At 52.1% G+C, this 18189-nt stretch overlaps 1 long non-coding RNA gene across 1 annotated transcript; it reads right to left on the bottom strand.

Moving 5' to 3' along the window:
• Positions 1 to 1407: 1407 nt before the first annotated feature.
• On the bottom strand, positions 1408 to 6275 carry LOC131488483 (uncharacterized). Its single transcript, XR_009250228.1, has 3 exons — positions 5911 to 6275; positions 4247 to 4347; positions 1408 to 2936 (listed from the first exon to the last, which is right to left on the bottom strand). It is a non-coding gene; the product is annotated as an uncharacterized LOC131488483 (long non-coding RNA).
• Positions 6276 to 18189: the final 11914 nt, after the last annotated feature.

Below are 18189 nucleotides of genomic sequence, written 5' to 3' on the forward strand. Positions count from 1 at the left end.
TAACTCCCAAGGCCACCCCTTGATGCAGAACAGGTGGTCCAGAATGGTCTTCTGAGTCATGTTTATGGAGTACTCACCTGATCCAAGTTGTTCTGAATACAAATATGGCCTCCTGGAGCCAAGTGGCTCAGGCAGCTCACCCACAGGCAAGATGTCTCTTCCAATCAGCATTTTGTTAATATAGCTCCACATGGGAGCTGGAGGCCTGGTTGAGCCCATGGGAAGCACCCCAACCACCCTCACCATCCATCTGCAAGCTGCTGACCTTTACCCTAGTATCTTTTCTTAAAACTAACATTCCAGAAAAGTGCATCAAGCTGGGTCATTCTCAGGAGACACTTGCGGGAAACAGGAGATGTGGAATGAACCCTGGGCATTTACTATCACGTACAGCCAAGCATGTGACCCACTACAAAGCCAGTGGTAGGACAGGATGGAGACAGGGCAGGTGCAGCCACCATCACTACCTTAGCCCCTCAGCAGGTGTTCACTAATGAGCAGCCTTGAGACCAAAGGAGGCATACAGGGAATGAGGAGCCCTCAATTGGTCCTTGAACTTTTAGAGCCTAATTAGGGAAGAGGTCTATACACAGACTGATCATTCCTGTCTCTGGGTTCTATCATTAAAAAACAAAGGGGGGGAGGGTTCCCCCTATTGGATCAGGTGGTGCCTGTTGTAGGGAAAAATTTTGTAGGGATATTCAGTTTAAAGTATTCCCCAGACTTGGGTCATTATTAATTTAATTTGATAAGCATGTCTTAAGCACCAAATGGAGGGTGAGGCATTGTGTCAGATGCTAACGCTAGAAGACCCAATAAGATAAAACCTCATTCTTGGTCTCTCTCCGTCCCTGGAAAAGGCGACGAGCATCCAGCATCTTGGAGGAGCTGCGTCTTTAAGTGGCATGCGCTTAAGTAGCAGGATCCACGCTAGGAAAGCCTACCATCTTGCACACCATGGGAACAGAGAGGAGGACCAGAAGTCTGACCTGAGGGTAGGAGATCCTGGAGAACTTCCCAGGAAAAGTGTATCTCAAAGCCTTACAGGATGAGCAGAGATGACCCACACAGAGAAGGATATGTTCCAATAGGTCAAAGCCCACTCTGCTTAGCCAGGGCACCTCCAGCAGCATGGTCCTCTGCAAGAACCCAGACGGGGATGGGGCACCTGGGTGGCTCCATGGGTTAAGCGTCTGACTTAGGCTCAGGTCATGATCTCATGGTTCGTGGGTCTGAGCCCTGCCTTTGGCTCTGTACTGCCAGCTCAGAGCCTGGAGCCTGCTTCGGATTCTGGCTCTGTCTCTCTGCCCCTCTCCCTCTCGAGCTCTGTCTCTCTCTCTCTCAAAAATAAATAAACATTAGAAGAAGAAGAGGAGGAGGAAGAGGAGGAACCCAGAGAAATGGAGCACAGCTACTTGGCTTCAACCCAGTTCTACCACCTACAGATGGCCAACACTCTGTGCCCGTGGCTTCCTCATTGGTAAAATAAAGGAAATGATTCAGTAGATGTTTCAAATGGTCTTGTAGGATCAAATGAAACAATTTCTGAGATCAGCCCATGCCAGCCTCTCCAGAAATCTGAACTTCCCTCCTCACCTCTTGTTCTGACCCATAAAATGTAGTTTTGTAGTCAGGTGTGTTATTTCCAAGCAACAGAACAGATTCCTGGCAGATTTAAGCAGAAAATGAATTTATTTAAAAGATGTCCAATGGTTCCCAGTTATCAGGAAGGTCATCAGAAAATGAGGCTTAGAAAATGGGCAAAGGGAAGACAGAAGGGCGCCTGGGTGGTGAGCTGGTTAAGCGTCTGAGTCTTGATGTCCACTCAAGTCATGATCTCACAGTTTGTGAGTTCAAGCCCTGCCATTGGGCTCTGTGCTGCTGGCGCAGAGCCTACTTGGTGGTATTCTGTCTCTCTTTCTCTCTGCCCCTCCCCTGCTAGTGCACTCACTCTCTCTCTCTTAAAATAAACTTAAAAAATTTTTTTAAAGAAAGAAAATGGGTAAAGGGAAGATAGACTTTGCGGCCAGGAGCACCAGCAAAATCGGGTCACAGAATAGAACTCCTACCCCACGGATGGGACCAGCAATCTCACTAGTGGCCGTCACTGGAATCACATGTCTCTGCCACCATCTGCCTCCTGGGTCGGTCAGCTGAGAGTGGGAGCACCAGATTGGCCCAGCCTGGGGCATATGTGAGCCCTGCTTGGAAAGCAAGTAGTGGGAATTTTCCATTCCTTCAGAGGAAAGCACAGTCTGCCTCCCGCCACGACTCAAATGACGGGGAATCCCCATACGACTAGCAAAGCAGCTCGATGCTGCAGAGGCCCCACAAAGGAAAGGACAAAACAAATGTCCACCACAATCCTCCACCACCCGTGTCCTCTCCTCCACGGCAGCCTCCCTGTGGATGGACCACCAGCAGATGTTCTCACCGTAGGGACACTCCCCAGGGGGTGGCCAGACTATTAACCCCATGAGGACGGTGTTCTCCAGCTCCGAGATTCTGCAGTCACACCTGCTGCTGTCACTGTCCCCTCTTCCGCAGCTCACTCCTGAGCCCCAGCTCCCATTGATATGGTGAGCACGAGCCTCCTGTAGCTAAAGATTAATTGGTGGGGGATTGGGAGATTTCTCTTCCATAACAATGGGCTTTTCTGCTTGTACTAATAAGATGCCAATTAGGATATTTACATTTCGGGTTCAACCTGAAGTTATGCCCACTTTCCAGGAGGTGGACCAGAGGGGTGGGCTGTCCTAACTGGCTGTCAAGTGGGTGGACGTCAGGGCGGTCCTCGCTGGGTGAGGCTGAGCCCCTCCCTCCCTGGGACTCTGGGAGGAAGGCTGCTAGCTCTGGGGAAAATTCAAATGAAGCCAGGTCTCCCATCCCATTCCTTCCGTTAGGTTCCAACTCCTTGGAGCGGCTTCAGACAGCGTCTTATTACATATGCCAAATGTGGTTTCAGGAAAAAACGAAAGAGAAAAACTCTATTAGACACAAGAAATCAATTCTGTTTTATTTTCACTTTCTTGCCCCAATCTCCTCTTGAGACCACACCTAATGTCATCCTCCCCATCCCCACCCCTAAGGAAAGCTCAGGACAGGGATGCCGGACATTTGGCATGGGGTCGCTGATTCTGCCTGGACGTGGCCACTTTTGTTCTCACTACAGGAAGCAGGCGCCTACATTACAGAGTACTTTCACACCAACAGTATGCTTAACACAAAGCGTTGCAGAGTCCCTGGGGGAACACAGGAGTCATGGGGTGTTAGGTCCTCTGCCTGGACCATCTACAGAGAAGCCAGAGCACTTTCCAGCCTGTGCTAGAAACTTGACACAGTCAGGAGTTAAGGTGCCTATTTCACAGGCAGGTACTTCATCATGCCCTGTCCTGTTCCATTTGTTAATTGTTTCGTGCCTCCGTGTGTGGCTTCCCCAGCCAGCCTGTGCACGTCTTGAGGGCATGGGCCACAGCTTCCACTTCTCAGCTAAGGCCACAGTTCCAAGCAGCCCAGTGAGGGCCCAGGTAATATCAACTGGTTGGCTGAGCTCAGCATCATCCCTACCAACCTGACCCTTCTTCTGAGGGAGGGGCCCTTCCCCAAGCCGATGGATGGTGCGGTGGAGTTTGCGGTGGGGAGACCTGTGTCTGACTCCCCACAGACATGGTCTGGCTTCCCAGCTTCTGCCCTGCTGCCTGTGCGAGTGTCCTGTAGCTGCTCTTTCTGTAACAAGTAGGGCCAACTGGGTGGCTTAAGACAACAGAAACGTATTCTCTCATCATTCTGGAGGTCTGACCTTTGAAATCAACACCACTAGGCTGAAATCAAGGTGTCCTTCAGGGCGGGGCAGGGGTGGGGAGGAGTCTGTGCCTTGGCTCTTCCAGCTTCTGGTGGCTTCTGGGACTCCTTGGCTTGTAGCCACACCCCTCCAGTCGTCAAGGCCAGCATGTTCAAGTCTCTCCCTGCTCTGTCTTCACATTGCTGTGCGTGTGCGTGTGTGTTTGTGCACATGTACAATCTCCCGCAGGCTCCCTCTTATAAGGACACTTACGATCGCAGCTAGGGTCCCCTTGAGAAAATGCAGGATGACTTCCCCATCTCAAAATCCTTCACGGAAGCTCATGCGCAAAGACCCTCTTTCCAAATAGGAAACATTCACAGGCTTCCAAGATTAGAACCTGACATCTTTGCGGGGCATATCCGCCTACTACCGCCACACCCCCCCTCCCCCCACCCCCGTTACCTCTTCTGATCTGGAACAAGTGTCCAAGGGTCCTAGACTTGCTTCTCTGAGTCTCAGTTATCCCTTCTGTGGCCCAGGAATGATTTTTCCCCATCTACTGACTTCACGGGGTGGTGGTGAAGACCAAAAGATAATACATAGATTGAAAGCATTTTCTAAGCCGTAAAGCCCCACACAAATGCGAGACAATATTATTGCAGTGGGAGAGTGGCAAGTTCAGCACTTGAGAAAACTATCAGGTTTTAAAACATGTGAGGGAATAGAAACCAATGTTATTCAAAAACCTCATTTACAACCCCCACCAAAGCCTCCCGCCCTCCCTACCTCCATTCTCCCCCGTGGCTGTAGGGGTGTGACAGAGGCCTGTCTTGGGGGTGGCTTTGTGGCCTGAAAACAAATCATTCTTCACAGCTTGCTCCCAAGTCCAATAAGCCAGAAGGAATTGGTAGAGAGATTTAACGATATGTATTTCAAGAAAAAGATGAAAATGTGTCTACTTTTAGGAGATGCAGTAAAAATGCATCGGCCCCACAATAAACTTTGCAGTGAAGATGCATAGAGGGAAACATATAACGCAGTCAGGGCAGTAATGTCTCATTTATAGAGAAATCCTCTCAGAGATATATTAGATTTTGCCCCCCACCCATGCCCTACAGCACAGCGTCTGCAAACTGGGGGTCTCACTCCTCCAGCTCCCTCCAGCCTCTGCAGGAGGCACATTGGCTCAAAGGCAGCCTGACCCGTGGCCTCCCTTTGATGTCCCTACAAGACTTGCCAACTGAGTAGTTTGAAAATCAATTACACCCAGGATGGGGAGCAATGGCCCACAGACCATCACACACCCACAGCTGGCTTCTTGTTCTTATAAATAAAGCTTTATTGATTCACGGCCACGCTTGTTCCATCTATGGCTGCTTTGGTGCTATAACAGAATCGGGAGGTTGTGACCGTATAGTGTGCTGATGCCACTAGCTCACAGGTTCTTAGGCAGAACTGTCCCTAAAACTAAAACTAAAATAATAGCTAACATGTGGGAGCCTTCCTCTGTGCCAGGCACTGTGCCATGCCCATACGGACATTACCCTATGTCACCCTCACACGTGGCCCCAGGAAGCAAGTAGTACTAGTCGTACCGGGGAGAAGACTGAGGCTCGGGGACGTTCAGTAACTTTCTCAAGGTCCCAACGGCTGGAGACCATTCGAACTGGGATTCATCCCCATGGCTGTGCAACTCTGCCGCCCTCCCGCCGGCCGCCACTTACAGCATCAGCTTTCCAGGTGGGCACTCTCAAAACCCTCCTGCGGTCCTCGGCTGCTTCCAGGTGGGTGGGATCTTATTTTCTCCATCTGATTTCAGCACACCGCCTGCCTACCGGGTTCCCTGTGCCAAGGAAGGGAACACGGAAGGTCTTCCTGGCTTCCTCCTCCTCCCCTTCCCTCGACTGCCCACCCGCCCCTGCTCCCCATCCTGGTGCATGCTCAGGCTGGCTCTGCTCATCTCCTTCCACATTTCCATGTCCCAGCCGGGCCTGCCTGCCTGCCCCGCTCCTGGGTGAGTTTCTGCCTCTGTTCTCAAGGCTCCAGTCTGCTCCAAGGGGGCATGCGGAGAGAGGATGGGAAGCCAGGCATTTGCATTCCACTTCCCGGGGCTGTTCAGATCTTACCTGCAATTCTTCTGACAAATCCTTATCAGCGATGCCCATGGCGAAGTCTGTGGTGACTTTGTTCATTCTTATTAGCTCTGCACAGATTAGCTCTTCACAGCGCTTGGCTGGTTCATACCGATTCTTGATAAATGTTTTGACTGATTTTCCTGACTTGGGAACGGTTGGGGACTGGGGTGGGGTAGAGGTGGAGGACCGTGAGGAGAGGGGTGCTGGCGAGCCGGAAGGAGAGAAAATTGTGGACAGGATTACATCTGGGCTATGAAATATTCATCACATGCCTGCAAGAGCAGGGTCACACCGCTGCTTCTCTCGGAACAGCTTCTCCACCCAGGCAGCGCTTTGAAATGCACCAGCTCAGGCGGGCTGGGAGCACCCCCCCCCCCCCCCCGCCCCCAACTGGCCCCACCACCCCCCTCTGCCCCAGAGGCTTCTGAGGAAAAAGGGGGCGGAGAGAGCTAAAAGTAGGAAGAACAAACCGGCTCACTTGGGCTTCGCTGTCTTCCTTGGTCTCTCCTTTCTCACCTGCTCATCAAGAACAGCTTTTGATGGTGGAATACTGATGTTCCAGGTAGACCTAGCTGGGTCCCTCTTCTCGCCACTCCGGGAAGTGCGCCTGAGAACTGCGGTCCGCCTTCCTCTCCTTTCCGTGAGCTCCTCGGGCACCCCCACCTTCGAGGATTTCAGACAGGTGCGGATAACAGCGTTTTTCATCACTGTGTCCTGTATTTCTCCCACTAGACCGGAGTCTGCTTCAAGACTCATCTCCCCCTCCCAAGCTCCTAGCACAGGCCTGGGCACGTGAGATGCTGGAAAAAAACATCTTCACTGAGCCCACTATGCTCCATTACCTTGGCAGCGTTGGCCAGCAGATACCATCACCCAGTGCAGGCATCGCTAAATGACGTTTGTCTTCTACGCTCTCTTCCTGAACCTAGACGAGGCTTTCCAATTTTTCTTAGCACGAGCCTCCAAGCAACTACTTCCAACCTGACAGAATTGACTAGGACACAGACCCCCATTTGCCATCCTGGTTCTTGGGTCTCCCCCTCTAAGTTCCTTTCAAGCAGACACCATCTTTCTATTCTGAGACCCCGTAGGGTCCCCGAATAAAGGACGCGTTCGGTATGTGTTTGGAGATGAAACAGATGACCATCGTCCTTCCGACGGGAATGTGCTCCTGGACCTACAAAGGAAAGGTATCTCACCACTTTCCGTAGGTATCTGCTCAAGGCTTACTCTCCAACAATCCCTTCATGTGTCTAACCCCAATCCTTCATGCCACAAGTAGGATACTCCTGGGCTTTTCTCTCATGGGAGATGCCATATGCTTTGAGGAGTTCATATCTCCTTTCTCACTATCCTTCGCCACTGCCCACAGGGTTAAAAATTCTGGAGCCCGGCCGCCTCAGTCTGGAGGAACCCAACCCATGCCAACCAGATGCCCCTCACTCCAGTCCCAGGAAGATGACCCACTGCCCACAGCAAGGAGGCCTGGAAACTCTTGAAGGCCCTCTCTTGCCACAGCCACAGTTTACTCATTAGCCTTTTGCCAGATTTATCTTCTCCCTGGTAGCCTGCAGTGCTTTGATTTGTCCTGCTGTCACCAGGACTAATGTTGATGGCAGCACCCCCCGGGGGCGCGGGGCTCTCCAGCCTCCTGCCAGAGGCCTCAAGGAAAATGGATGAGCAACTGACCTGCAAAATAAATACCAGGCTTCCAGGTTCTGATAAAGATTAAATATTGGAGGAGTCATTTCAAATGAATATATAAAAGCAAATGGAAGAAGCCTTTTAGACACCGACAGAGTGAAATACAGGCAAACAAAGAGAGATGTCTTCGGGGAAGTTCAATGGCAGGGAAGTTGGAGGCTCAGAATGCAATCTGCCCACAAATACCCCAGCTTCAGCTTCAGGAAAGATTCCAAAACAGTCATCCCTGCTTCCCTCCCCCTTCCCCACCCAGACAGTGAAGAAGAGAAAGCGCTAAGCTCCAAAGCCGCATGCCAGCGTGATGCTGAAGTCAGCTTTGCTGACGCTGGCCCATCCAACCGAGGGAGAAGCCCCATTACTCAACACCATCTGCCTTTGGCGTGGGGCAGCCAAGAGCCAGGATTATTGGCGGGGATGGGGCTCTGAGGCCCCAGAGGAGAGAGGTACTGGGGAAGAGCAAGGTCAGGCATGGCCGAGGCAGAATGGGGAACGGGGAGAGAAGCCAAACGTCAGCACATAGAGCCGGTGTTCCTTGAGCCTGGGGTAGAATGAGGTTTCTGGTCAGAAACTTGTGCAGATTGATTGCACATCCGGAAACCCCAAGTCGCCGGGATTGCACGTCTAGACTCAAAGGCTGCTTGAGCTGGACGGGAACAGGAGGGACCTTACCTCGCCTGTGCCTGCTAGGGGCTGGGCGCTGCCCCAGGCACTGCACGCTGGGGTCTCACTGCCCCTGGGACGGGCCGGTGACATGGGTGTAGCCCTCCACGCTTTACAGGAGAGGCCACAGCTGTGGGAATTCATGCCAAGAGGTGGGGTGTGGAGATAAAGGGGGAGGTGCTCTGACTGAGCTCTGAGGGTGGCTTGAGCACCACGCGGATTCTTTATCTAGTTCAGCGACTCCTCACAAGCTGAGCTGTGGGTGCTACTCCCCCCCCATTTTTACGGACTAGGCAGCTGGGATGCAGTGAGGTTGACAAGATGCAACATGAATGCAGGGGGTCCAACTGTGCCCCCAAATCCCATTCTCTCTCTAACAGGGATGGTTTGTAGACAGTCTTGGGGGACGGGGAGATATATGAAGTGTCACTGAGTTTTAGGTGGAGCCGTAGAAACTGAGCCTTAAGTGGGTTTGTATGTGAAGGCCAAATGGGGATGTCAGCTCCCTTCATCCTGTTCTTCAAGCCATGGTGACAGCTCAGCCAGCCTGCAGGGCCCTGACTCCCCTGGCCTGAGGAGTCTCCAGGGAGGACTTCTCCCCAGAAGCTGGGTTGCACGGCATCCTGGCTGCACAACCCCAGGGTTGTATGCTGCTCCCATAGAGCGTAACCTGCAATGACCACCATGGCTGCCCAGACACAGTCCAGCCCCCCAACCCCATCTTCCTGGAGGGCACAGCTCTTCCCACAGATGGAGCATAAGGGAAAAGGGGGTGCCCAGGACAAGGGGTAAAGTGGATTTTTTCTACATTTGGGGTTCAGAGTGAGCCTGACATGGGATGGCTTCACTTCATCTTAATAATTTAGTTCAGATCAACAGATATTGATTGACTGAGTACCTGCTCAGTGCCCTGTCCCATGCTTGCCACTGAGCATTCAAAGAGGAACAGAACATTCCTTGCCCTCAGGAAGCCCACTCATTGCGTGGTGGGGGAGACAGACACAAACGGTCTGCATGCTCGGTAATAAAAAAAAAAAATGACCTTGTCTCTGCGAATCAATTTTTGCTCCCCAAAGTACTCTCCTATCCATTTTCTATTCCATTCCCATAAAGTAGGTGTTGCTATTCCCATCTGGGGCCAAGAAATCCAGAGCCTAGCAAGGTTGTGAGGTTTGTCCCAGGCTACCCGGCAGCCAGCGGCAGGTCTGGGGACAGCCCTGGGGACAGAACTCCCTGACCCTCCTCAGTTCCGCCCACTGCACTGGCCAGGCCTCTTCCTCAGGCCTCCTGCTGCCCGGTGCCTTCAGGGAGCCAAGAGCTCGTTCTTGGGTCTCTGGTGGCCCCGTAGGGCTCCTGACAGGCCGGGTCATTGGCCTGACAATCACAGAAGAGAAGGTTTATGGAGTCAGGGAAGAATGAAGTGTCCAGAACAATTCCCATCTCCTGGCCTTCGCTTCTCCCTGTATTACTGTGCAACTGTTTCCCTGGGCACCAGGGCAATTTAGCAAGTGTATTTTGCATCACTCAAGCAATTTCTGACATTAACTCTCCCTGGGCTTTCTTGGGTCACCTCTCCTGCTCTGATACCACCTGTCCTGGCTGCAGGAGACAGCAGCAGGCGCCACCTGGGGCCAGCTGGGTCGCCTGGGAGACTGACCCGCTCCAGGCCAAACTCTTAGAGCCAAGTTTCTCGGCTCTGATGGCTGGCTGGGATCTTTGATGATACTCTTGCATGGCCCCGGAGCACTTTTGCGGCCGACAGGATCGGGCCCATTTTACAAAGGCAGAAACTGAGTCACACTAAAGTTGCTTGACCTGCCACATAGGAAGGCTGCTGACTGATTTCCACGGCTCATTCCCCTCCCCATTCTTCATTCCATCTCCCCCAAGAGGAAAAGCAAAACTGCTCCCATTTTCCTCCGTGCTTTGGCCCAAGGTGATCTTCAAAATATTTAACATCCTCTAATGCAAGGGCATTAGCCAAGCAGAACAAAAGCCTCAGGGCCCAGCAGGGTCCTGAAAGCCCCCCATCGTGCCAGGTGGAAACCCTTTAGTGTGTACCCTTTAGTGGGGTGGGAGTGCTGGGGGAAGGGGGGATCAGGGGAGGGGCCGGAGCCAGGGGAGTGAGTGAGAACTCAAGGACCTTGAGCCCGTGAGTCTATACGTATTTCAATATTTGATCCTGTGCTGCCCCATCGGCCCTACTTGTGAATGCTAATCCTCCAGTGCTCAATCGCCTTCACTTCTCCCCCAACCTTCCTCCTCCTCTCTCCCTGTCTCTGCTCTTCTCTTCCACCCTTTCTCTCTCTTTCCTTTTCACATAAAGATGAAAGAAAGGGGAGGGTTCATTCCAATACTTTGAGATCCCTTGCACAGATGAGGATATCAGGATTTGCAGACGAACAAAAGGGAAAGTTAGGAGAGGCTGAAAATTACCGCGTGCCTATTAAAAATCAGCCAGGCTGAAGCAGTCCTGACTAGCAGACAGGGCCTGTAGCTCCAGGGAAGTGGTACTTAAGGGAATTTGCAATTAAGAGGAGCTTGGAGCCTTGCCACAGATTGCTTCCCTCATCTTTTTTTTTTTTTTTTTTTAATTTAAAAAAGAATCACAAAGCAGGGACCTAAATGGAAGATGACAATAATGTAAAGTGACAGATGCTAGTTTGGCAGAAAACACCAGGAAGACCAAGTTACTTACCTGTAGCATTTGTGCCTCAGCCACACGCCCAGCGCTCCATCTCAGTCTGCAAGGCAGAGTCTTGGTGGCTGTCCAGGGACAGCTGTCCAAATTCCTGAGAACCAGGCTCAGCGTCCAGGTCCCTCCAGCCCACCCTGGGTAAACATGGGCATCTGCAGGCGGGAGCCCCAGCCCCAGTGGGCATGCCGGCTCCAGGAACCCTGCCTCTTCCAGCTGTCCTGTGGGGGGCAGGGAGCTGAGCCACCCACACCAGCCTTTCCAGGGACCTGGCAGCCCTGTCTGCCAAGAGCCACATAAATCGTTCAAGATGGCTTGGTTTCTGTTTTCAGAAGCAATTGACATAGGGGTCTGGGAAGGACAGTTTGTAGCTAAGGCCTGGGACGCTCAGGAGGAATAGGGCTGCTTCTGACGGCCGGCTTTAGGAGTAAGCAATCGCTCCGTGAGCGATTCCCCACCTGTTGGGTATCAGAATCATTTGGGGGAGCTTTATAAAAATATAGATTCTTAGGACCCACCTTCAGATACCATGATTCGGAAGAGCCTGGGTAGGATCTGTGGATCTGTGTGTTCTTCTTTTCAAAATCCCGCACATGATTTTGATGTGGGTTTGAGAACCAGTGGTCCATGTGGTAGGATCTGGAGGTGTTCTTTCCCGAAGAGCTTCCTCACTACTGCTTGTGCTGGCTAGGGCCTCCTTCTCTGTAGGTAACACTTGGTGAGTAGAGACACAATGACATCTTAATCAGCTTTCTAGATCCTTCCCACCCTATCGTCTAGCTGAAGCTGGGATCGCTGGGGGAGGCAGGTGCACGGGTGTGTGTGTGTGTGCACGCATGCGCAAGTGCTCCGCAGCACGGTGACTGGCGGGGCAGGGAGGGGATCGCCCACGGCAAGGGCGGGGGTGGGGTGGTGCAGGACACCGAAACAAGCAACTCCCCCGTCGGTATGGGGCTCCCTGGCCTCCCCATTATGCTTCATTGTCACTTTATTAGCCACCGCTTGGCCACTTGTCCATGACAGTCACCCTCTGGAGCATTCCTCGTCACCTCCCCGGCATCGATTTTTACATGCGGTCCTAACACAGCATCACACGGCACTGCACGGTTTACAGAGTAGTTTTCACGTATGTCATTTACATCTGCTGTGGACGGCATTTTTGTGCCCCGCCCCCTTCCCCCAGTTTGTATGTTGAAATCCTATCCACCCCCACCACCACCACAAAGTGATGATGTCGGAGGCGGGGGCCTTTGGGAGGTGCTTTGGTCATGAAGGTGGAGGCCTCCTGAATGGGATTAGTGACCTAATAAAAGAGGCCCCACAGGGCTCCACACCCCTTCTGTCACACAAGAATACATCAAAAAGACTCATCTATGCACCAGGAAGTGAGCCCTCAACACACTGAATCTGCCGGCACCTTGATCTTGGACTTCCAGCCTCCAGAATGGTGAGAAATAAATGTCTACTGTTTATAAACTTCTCAGTCTATGGTGTTTTGTTACAGCAGCCCGAAAGAACGAAGGCAGCATCTGTGGGGCCACTTGTATTTCCATTTCACTGGCGAGGAAGCGGGTTCAGAAAGGAAAGTGACATGTCCCAAGGTGCACAATAGGTAAGGACAAGGCAGAATGGGGCCCCCGGACGCTAAATGCTGTGTCTTTCTAAAGATGTGTATAGGTGTTCAGTGAACAGGGCTCAGGGCACCTCTGCAGGTGAGTGGGCCTGGGTCTATCAGGGTCAGGGATAGCACCTATCCCCTAGGTAATCAGAGTAGATCTTACGTCCTCTCCCAACAGGGCAAGCGTCACAGCAACATTCAGCTTTTGCCTTGTTCAGAGGAGCGGCCTCTTGTCCGGATCTATAACTTTTTTTTTTTTTAAGTTTATTTATTTACTTAGAGAGAAAGAGAATCCCAAGCAGGCGGAGGGCTCCATCCCACAAACCGTGAGATCATAACCTGAACTGAAATCAAGAGTCAGACACTCACCTGAGTCACCCAGGTGCCCCAGGATCTATAATTCTAAATAAGGTTCTCAGCTTGGCTACGTGGGGGCCTGAAAACATGGGATGCACGGCGCTGACTCTCCAAGGTGATGCGTCTCAGCCCGTGGAGAGGGGAGGGTTTCAGGGCGAGGCAGGTAGCTGCCCCTGTCCATTATCATGGCTGCGTCTTTCAGGAGCCAGGGCCCAGTGATGGAGCCCGAGCACATACACGTGCAAACACAAACACATACATACACAGTGGCCAAGCCTCTGGATCTCAGGCACGAGGACTCTCCCCTCTCCATAAGAGAGTGTCTGCAAGGGCAAAGATTCAGCTCCCTCCTCAGACAGGCAGATGCCCTAGGAGACTCAGGTTGCTGGCCTCCACATCCTGGGAATGGGGTCACTGTCCTGGATTGATGGAGGAGAGTGGCTACCATATGGGGTCACCAGCTCCACTGGGGATGGGGAGGCCCAGACTCCAACCCACCTCCATGCCTCGAGAGCTGTGGGACCTAGCAGTTGCTGCTGAACCTCTTTTAGCTGTAGCTTTCTCCACTAACCCATGGTGTGGTTATACCAAACATTCTGTCAGGTCCCACACAGTGAGTCCGTGATTTCTGTGATAGGCTTTCTCTTAAAAATAACGGCTAATATTTACTGAGCCAGCCCTACGTGCCAAGTGCTTTGTGCACATTATCTCATTTAAAGCTTCTAATGAGGGGCGCCTGGGTGGCGCAGTCGGTTAAGTGTCCGACTTCAGCCAGGTCACGATCTCACGGTCCGTGAGTTCGAGCCCCACGTCAGGCTCTGGGCTGATGGCTCAGAGCCTGGAGCCTGTTTCCGATTCTGTGTCTCCTTCTCTCTCTGTCCCTCCCCCGTTCATGCTCTGTCTCTCTCTGTCCCAAAAAATAAAATAAACGTTGAAAAAAAAAAAATTAAAAAAAAAAAAAGCTTCTAATGAGAAGAAGCTTTTATTAACCCCAGTTAGTAGACAGAAAAGAAGTTCGGAGAGGTTAAGTAACTTGCTCAACATCCAATGGCTGTTACGTGACAGAGTGAGGACTCCAGAGCCCTAGGCCTTACTTAACCACTGTTCTTCTTCTTTTTTTTTTTTATCTGCTTAAGAAAAGTATTTCTTGCTCTTAGAAACAATAGTCCACTCCACAGAAATAAAATTAGCTTAGGTAAGAAGCAGGAAACTTGTAATATAATTAAACCCAATGCTACTACTATTCAAGCAGAAATATTCCTGAAATGCACAACCAGGACAACCTTGCTTTGCCTTTGTTTTGCAAGCCTCTTCTGAGTCTACAGTGGATGACTTTCGCTTTTACCAACTGGCAGCCGTGTGGCCTTCTTTGGGGAAAAAGAACCCCAATTTCTCTCCGGGGAATCACTCCTGTCCCTGCTCTGGATGTCACTGGCTCCAGGGAGTAGGGGGGTGGCTATGTGTCATGTAACTCTGGAATGATCGGTCAATCATTTCCCTGGCTGCAGTGCGGGTTTGGGAGATGTTCCTGTGACCCTAGACAAATCCAATGAGACACAAGACATTAAAAAAAATTGTTTTAATGAGTCTGTTGAGAACTCCTTTCTCTCCCTGTGACATTGGATTTGGCTCTGGCAGGCTGTGGGCTCAGAGCTGGGAACAGTCACCTTGCCACTGCTGAAGCCCTGCCTTAAGACGCTGACATAAAAGGGAACGGGGCTGGTAGGTAGAAATATCGTGCTGCCTGAATCCAGCCATTTCTGAAAATCTAGGTCTACCCTCCAGAGTTGTTGGTTACATATGCCAATAAGACTCTGTCTTGATTTAAAGCCTATTTGAGTCTTATGTCTGTCACTGGCAAACAGGAGAGTTCTAACTGATGTAAGACCAGCGTTCGAGGAGTCAAGAAGCCCAATTATCTGGCTTCAGCTCCCATCCTCATGGGAGGTGAACCCCTTCCAAGGTGACACCTCCTTCCTAGGAAAGACTACCACGTGGCTGGCATTTTGGGGGCTCCCTGGACCTCTGAACCGAAGGGTGCCCTGAGTTTCCCTGACCACAGAGGTCACCTCTGGGACTACTGGAACGACCGAGCTGGATACAAAGGCCTGAGAGTTGGTTGTGAGACGTAGCCTTTCGCCTCCCTCAGATGGCGAGACACATCATCGCTGCCCCGTGCATTTGAACAAGATCGGTCCTCTCCCCCCAAGCCACTTCCCGGAAAGGTCACGCACTAGGGAACACTTCTGGACAGAAATGTTAAATAAATCAATTCATAAATATAGATTCACATTTGGCATGACCTGACTTGTCCCCTCCATTCCTATATTGAAGTCCTAATGCCAATACCTCGGAACGTGACTGTATTTGGAGAGAGGGCCTTGAACATGAGGTCATGCGGGTTGGGTCCCAGTCCAACATGACCGGTGTCCTTATGAGGAGATTAGGACACAGACACACGCAGAGGGAGGACCACGTGAGGACACAAGAGAAGGCGGCCATCTGCAAACCGAGGACAGAGGCCTCAGGAGCAACCAGCCTGCCCACACCTCCATCTCAGCCCAGCCTCCAGAATACCGTGAGAAAGTAAATTTCAGACTTTTAAGCGACCCAGTCTGTGGCACTTTGTTGTGGTAGCCCTGACCGCAAACGAATACCGTACAGAAATTATATAAATAGTGATAGAAATATAAGACTATATACTCATATATGCATATACAGCTGTGTGTGTCTGTAACTAACTACATATGGTTGACTCCACCTATCTCTTTTGTATGCATATTCTTGCAAGACATCTCCATGGGCCCTTCAAGGTCACAGGACAAGAATACTTTCCTCCTCTGCAGGCGCGGAACAGGTGCCCCTTGTCTTGGCCTGCCCACTGAATGAACATCTACTTGCCTTTGAGGTGGGCAAGTTTCTATGAGCTTTCCAAGAGAACCGGAGTCACCTCCTGCTCTGTACACACACCTCTATTAAGGCACTGATCCCATCGTGCAATAATTGTCTGCTCAGGGGTTGTCTCCCTCCTGCAGCCCGCGGGTTCCTTCTCATCCTGGCAGTGCAGGCAGGGCCTGGGCTGGATGAAGAGGGTGCAGAACGCTGGGGGCGACCCCGGGCTCCCGGGCTCCCGGGCAGTCTGCTTGAGAAGTCACTCGTGGTGGGGGGACAGGACAGGAGTGTGGGGATCTCGTGCCCCCTCCGAGGGGATTAAGGGCACAGCTCGGAGCGCTCCACCGCTTGGGGAGCCCAGCTGATTGGACAAACAAAAGCCTCAAGTTCCGGGACCACGGAGAGAGAATTGCAGGGGCTCTCGACAGCAAATTAGGCATTTAAAGCCAAGCGCAGTGGCTTTCGGAGATTAAATGCATTATAGATTTGCTAAACGCGAGGCGAGCCAAAGAATGCGTAGATGGCTCGGGCTCCCCATCGGGCGGCCGTGTGGGCGGGACGCGGTGGGCAGGACGCAATCACGCCGCCAGAATGCCAGGCACGCGGGCTTAATTTTTCATTTGCAATCAAGGCCACGTCCCCCATTCTCCTAGTCCCAGAAATGCGGCCCTGCGTCGAGCTCCTTTCACGGACCGTATTGCCGAGAGAAGGGAATATTATCCGGAGATAATGGTGTTGATTATGGGACGCAGCCAGTGCCTGCCGATGAGAGTGGGGATGCTGGACTGTCCGCCCCCTGGCGCCCTGGCGGGTCCCAACGCTCCTGCAACCCAGGGGGGCTCACATCCCTTCCTTGAATGGGGGGCACAATTAGCCTCCTCGGAAAGTCCTTTTATTCTTTCATTTTATCCTCACTTTTTTTTTAATCCAGGAAAGCAAACAAGAAAGTTCTAGAGTACAGGGTGTTCAGAGAAGGGGAGCAGGTGCCATAACAGGAGGTGGAACAGTGGGAGTCAGATCAGGGAAGGGGGGGAGAGGGGGGATTCTGGTCCCTGCACCTGCCACAGACTCTGCTTTGTGGGTCTGGGTAAGGCCCTGGGTAAGATCCCTCTGGACCCAGTGTCTGCACCTCTGAAACAGGATTAGGACCCAGTGAGCCCTGGGATTCTGTACTTCACAGGTGGGGAAAAGTCTTTCTGCTCCTGAAGAAATATCAGAAGACAACTGGGTGATTCTCACCCAGTCTCTTCTGAAAAGCAGACAAAAGAAAATTAACTGGAGTTTCAGCTTGAGGGACTCAGGTTAGACCAAAAACACCCGAATTATCACAGAGGGCAGCTGTTGAAACAGGGACTTGGATACACCAGGAAGTTTCAAAACTTCCTTGTCTCTAGAACCTTAAAGAATCACAGCAGTACATTAGTCCAGGGTACACTAGGCATAGGCCTTCTGTAAGGTGGGGGATGGACCTCACTGCTCCCTGAGCTCCCTGAACCAACTTAATTATATCTACTGTTTATCAAGTTCCCTCTCTAGGCCAGACACACATCCAGGCACCCTGCGTACCTGGTTTCATGTAGCCCTCCACTCAGACCCAGCCACGGAGCGTTCTGTCCCTAAAACAAGCACACACAAGTTCGGTGACTTCGCCAAAGCCACCGCCAGCTGTAATCGGGAGCTGAATCTGAACCCCAGGTCTGACTGCTTCCAAAAGCCTCGCTTTTTCCAAGGCACCCTTCCTCTCTTGCTAGGACGAGGCAGCAGGGAAAGTGGGTGGTGAGGGCTCTGAGGGCATTTCCGCACAACTTCAGACAGGAACCCACTGCTCACCGCTCCGTTGAAGGAACCACATTCCTGGCCAAGAAGGGCGCCATCTGAGCGACATGTACCGTGTCCTGCAACCTCCCTTGCAGAGGTGACTGCAGAGTCCCGGGCTGGGGCTGTGGATGGGAAGGAGAGGCCTCGCAGGACTCCCCGCCGGCGGGCACAAGCACCCGGCCTGGGACTTCAGAGACTCAGGCTGACAGCAGCCACTTGTGATCAAATATTCCTTTTGCTTCTTTTTTGGGCTCAGAGAATTGCTGCCACAGGGCCACGTGCTTCCTGATGGTGTGGAGGAGCCGGCCATGGAGTCCTGGGAGAGAGAGGAGGGATGGTCAGCCTTGGAAGTATCGGGGCAGGGGGTGGGGGTGGGGGCGGGTGCTGGGCCTCTGAGCAGTCCCAGCACTGTCAGTGTCTCAGTGGCTGCAAAGCCCTGAGCCCACGCTCTGCCACTCAGCCTCTGCCACAGGAGAAGCACGGGGGGACACTGTGGCTTCCAGACAGAAAAGCCCAAATGGTCCTG

The sequence above is a fragment of the Neofelis nebulosa genome, chromosome 10, assembly GCF_028018385.1.
Source record: "Neofelis nebulosa isolate mNeoNeb1 chromosome 10, mNeoNeb1.pri, whole genome shotgun sequence".
In the NCBI taxonomy this organism is placed as follows: domain Eukaryota; kingdom Metazoa; phylum Chordata; class Mammalia; order Carnivora; family Felidae; genus Neofelis; species Neofelis nebulosa.